This window comes from Giraffa tippelskirchi, chromosome 1 (assembly GCF_054371585.1).
Source record: "Giraffa tippelskirchi isolate mGirTip1 chromosome 1, T2T-mGirTip1v1.2.pri, whole genome shotgun sequence".
Classification (NCBI taxonomy): Eukaryota; Metazoa; Chordata; class Mammalia; order Artiodactyla; family Giraffidae; genus Giraffa; species Giraffa tippelskirchi.
Genome location: NC_137275.1, coordinates 815,866 through 821,016, shown reverse-complemented (window position 1 = coordinate 821,016; position 5,151 = coordinate 815,866).

Here is a 5,151-nt window from a genome sequence, read left to right as displayed (position 1 = left end):
GATTTTAAAAGACACATAGAAAAAAAAGGAAAAATGGCAGACACAAACCTTATCAGTGATTACATTAAAGGTGAATAGATTAAATGTTCCTCTCAAGCAACAGAGCTGGTAGAACGGACTAAGAAGCATGATCAAATACAGGCCATCCATAAGGAAGACTTCAGATTCAGAGACGCGAGTGAAGGGCTGGAGAAGGATGCTTCGTGCGAACAACAGAAGGTACACTCATATCGTACAAGACAGACTTGAAGGCAAACGCTCCTAGAAACAGTGAAGGTTATACTCTAAGATAAAAGCTCAACCCCTCAGGAAGAAATACCAAGTATAAACACATATGCACTTAACAACAAAGCCCTAAAGTACATGAAGCAAAAACTGACAGAAAAGGGAGAAACAGATAATTTTAAAAGTTGGAGATTTGAATACCCCACTTTCAATAGTGAATTCAACAGCTGGGGTAAAGATCAATAGGAAAAGAAAACCTAAGCAGCACTAGACAGCAACCAGACCTACAGACTCCACAGAACACCCACCACCAGCACACGGAGCTGCGCTTCAGACTCCCCAGGATAGACCGCGCACCTCAGATTCTAAAGAAATGAAATCACGCGAGACGTGCTCTTCGGCTCAATGAAATTAGAAGTCAAGTAACAGAAGGAAACTTGGGAAATTCACAAGCATGTGGAGATTAAACAACAAAATCCTAAATAAACAATGGGTAAAAGAAGAAATCACAAGAGAAGTTAGAAAATACTTTTAAGAATAAATAAACACGAATACACAACATACCAAAACGTACAGGATGAAGCTAAAGCAGTGCTTAGATGGCAATTTCTACCTGTAAACATCTACATTAAAAAGCAGACCTCAAAACAATACGCTAAACTGCCACGGAAGAAAGTAGGACAAAACTGAAAAATTCTAAATGCAAAGCAACCCAAGGAAATAAAGGTTAGAGTGGAAATTAACCAAGCAAAAAATGAAAAATTAAATAGAGGACAACTTTGAATAGATCAATAAAACCGATAATTCTTTAGCTAGACTAACCAAGAAAATAAAGAGAGAACACTCGAATTTCTAAACTCAGGAATGATAGAAGAGATAGTACTATCAACCTTGTTAGTGTTGTTCAGTCGCCAAGTTGTGTCCGACTCTAGGTGACCCCATGGACTTGCAGCACGCCAGGCTTCCCTGTCCCTCACCATCTCCCGGAGTTTTCCCAAGTTCACGTCCATTGAGTCGGTGATGCCATCCAACCATCTCATCCTATGTCACCCTCTTCTCCTTCCTGCCTTCAATCTTTCCCAGCATCAGGGTCTTTTTTAATGAGGCAGCCCTTTGCATCAGGTGACCAAAGTATTGGAGCTTCAGCTTCAGCATCAGTCCTTCCAATGAGTATTCAAGGTTGATTTCAAGATTGAGTGGTTTGATCTCCTTGCAGCCCAAGGCACTCTCAAGAGTCTTCTCCAGCACCACAGTTCGAAAGCGTCAATTCTTCAGCGCTCTGCCTTCTTTATAGTTCAGCTTTCACAATCGTCTGTGACTACTGGAAGGCCCGTAGCCTTGACTACATGAATCTTCATCAGCAAGGTGATGCCTCTGCTTTTTAACACACTGTCCAGGTTGGTCACAGCTTTCCTACCAAGATGCCACCGTCTTCTAATTTCATGGCCGCAGTGATCTGAGAGCCCAAGAGGAGGAAGTCTGTCACTGCTTCCCCTTTTCCCCTTCTGTTTGCCATGAAGTGATGGGATTGGATGCCATGATCACAGTCTTTCTTAATGTTTAGTTTTAAGCCAGCTTTTTCACTCTCTTCCTTCACTCTCAAGAGGTTCTTTAGTTCCTCTTTGCTTTCTGCCATTTAAGTGGTATCTCTGCATATCTGAGGTTGTTGATATTTCTCCTGGCAATCTTGATTCCAGCTTATGCTTCATCCAGCTGGCATTTCTCATGATGTGCTCTGCATATAAGTTAAACAAGGTGACAATAAACAGCCTTGTCTATTCCTTTCTCAATCCTGAACCAGTCCATTGTTCCATACAAGGCTGTAACTGTTGCTTCTTGACTGGCATACACGTTTCTCAGGAGACAGGTAAGATAGTCTGGTATTCTCATCTTTTTTAAGTTTTTCACAGTTGTTACAATCCACATGGTCAAAGGCTTTAGCGTAATCAATGCAACAAAGATAGATGTTTTTTTGGAATTCCTTTGCTTTCTGTATGATCCAGTAAATGTTGGCAATTTGATCTCTGGCTCCTCTGCCTTTTCTAAACCCAGCTTGGACATCTGGAAGTTTCAGTTCACGTAAGGCTGAAGCCTAGCATGAAGAATTTTGAGCATTAGCTTATTAGCACGGGAGAGACTGTCCAGTGGTGGTTTGAACACTGTTTAGTACAGCCTTTCTTGGGAACTGGGATGAGGACTGACCTTCTCCAGTCCTATGGCCACTGCTGGGTTTTCATATTTGCTGAAATGTTGAGGTAGCACTTTGGCAACATCTTTGAGGATTTTCAACAGCTCTGCTGGAATCCCATCACCTCCACTAGCTTTACTGACGGCAGTGGTTCCTAAGGCCCACCTGACTTCACACCCCAGAATGTCTGGCTCTGGGTGAGTGACCACACCATCGTGGTTATCCGGGTCATTAAGATCTTGTTTAGTACAGTTCTGTGTATTCTTTCCATCTCTTCTGCTTCTATTAGGTCTTTACTGTTTCTGTCCTTTATTGTGCCCATCTTTGGCTGAAATGTTCCTTTGCTATTTTCAATTTTCTTAAGAGATCTCTAGTCTATCAACCTTATGGAAACATAAATGATTATAAAGGAACACTATGAACAGCTGTATGTATAACCTAGAAAAGATGGACAGATTTCTAGAAATACACAAACGACTGAACTGACCATGTGGGATTTACCCCACGAATGCAAGGGTGGTTCAACACATGGAAAGCAGTTAATGTAATACACCACATCAACAGAATCAAGGATAGAAACGACACAATCATTTCAATAGATGTAGAAAGTGCATGTGACAAAAATTCAACTCCCTTCATGACAAGACACTCAGCAAACTAGGAACGTAAGGGAACATCCTCAACCTGCTACGTGGCATCTACAAAGAGCCCAGCTACCATCACACTCTGCGGTGAAAGACCGAAAGCTCTCCCTCTCAGATCAGGGACAAGAAGAGGATTTCTCTTCTCTCCAGTTCTCTCTGGCTCCGTCCCGAGACTCCAGCCAGAGCAACTTGATAAGACAAACAAACAAAAGGAATCCAAATTGCAAAGGAAGAAACACAACTTTCTCTTGCAGAAGACGTGACAGTGTGTACAAAAAATCCTAAGGAATCTACACACACACACACAGCCCTATTAGAACTAATAAGTGAGCTGAGCACTTTCAAGATATACAATCAACATAAAACAATCAGTTGTAATATCTAGGTATTAGTAGTGCACAACAATCCAAAAATGAAATTCAGAGAACTACATTTACAATGGCATCAAACAGAATAAAACATTTAAAAATAAATTTAACAAAATAAGCACAAAACTTGGTATACAAAAAACTACGAAACTATGAAAATACAAAGAAAACCTAAGTATGTGGAAAGATCCTCTAAGTTCACGAAGTATAAAATTTAATATTAAGACCACATTACATTTGACCTCTAACTTCGCACGGGTTGGGGGTACTTAACCCCCCCCACATCTGTGGTTCTGCCTCTGAGGGTTCATCTGACCACAGCTCATGTGGGACCCCAAAGTATTTACTATTGAAAAAAATTCTTGCATAAGAGTCAACACAATCCATAAAATCTCAGATACCTTTGTATTTTTTGGCAGAAACTGACAAGCTCATCCTAAAACTTATTTGGAAATGTAAAAGACCCAGAACAACCCAAACAATGTTTAAAAAGAACAAAGCTGGAGGATTTCAAAACTTCCCACAAGGTCACATCAGTCAAGACGGTGTAGTAGCAGCACAAGGTCAGGGGAACAGAAGTGAGACTCCAGAAATAAATCCAGATGTTTAGTGTCGGCTTACAGTCAACAAAGGTGCAAAGACAATTCAATGGGAGAAAGAACAATCTTTTCGATAAATGATGCCAAGACAACTGGATATCCACACAAATGATGCACAGACAGAAATGAACTCAAAACGGTTGATCCACACCGAAGACTTAAGTTTAAGAGATCATAAAACTCCTAGAAGAAAACATGAATTCCATTCGTGATGTGGGATCAGGCAACCGTTGCTTAGATACGACATAGAAGCACAGTGACAGAGGGAGAAACAGACACACAGGGTGTCAAAGCTCACAGCGTCTGTGTCTTAGAGAAGACGGTACGGAAATGAACACACAGAAGGGGGAACGTCACCGCAGGTCCCATCAGGGTCTAGTATCCAGAATACCCGAAGAGCTCTTACAACTCAAAACAGCGATGAATGAAAATGGGCAAAGGATCTAGATATTTCTCCAAAGAAGATAAACAATGACCAATAAGCACAAGAAAAGATGTTCAACATAGGTGGTCAGATGGCATCATGACTCAATGGACACGAGTCTGAACAAGCTCCAGGAGATGGTGAGGGACAGGGAAGCCTGGCGTGCTGCAGGCCCTGGGGTCGCAGAGTCGGGCACGACTTAGCGACTGAACAACAAGATGTTCACCATCATTCATCATTCAGTTCAGTCGCTCAGTCGTGTCTGACTCTTTGTGACCCCATGAATCGCAGCACGCCAGGCCTCCCTGTCCATCACCAACTCCAAGTCTACCCAAACCCATGTCCATCGAGTTAGTGATGCCATCCAACCATCTCATCCTCTGTCGTCCCCTTCTCCTCCTGCCTCCAATCCTTCCCACCATTAGGATCTTTTCCAATGAGTCAACTCTTCGTATGAGGTGGCCAAAGTATTGGAGTTTCAGCTTCAACATCAGTCCTTCCAATGAACACCCAGTACTGATCCCCTAGGAAAACGCAAATCAAAACCACACTGAGATGCCACTTCATACCCACTAAGATGGCTAAAATTAAAAAGACTGATGATAACACGTGTGGCAAGAACATGGAGAAATGAGAACCCGGATACACTGGTGGGGATGTAAATGGTGCAGCTGCTTTGGAAAACATTTCAACAATTCATCAG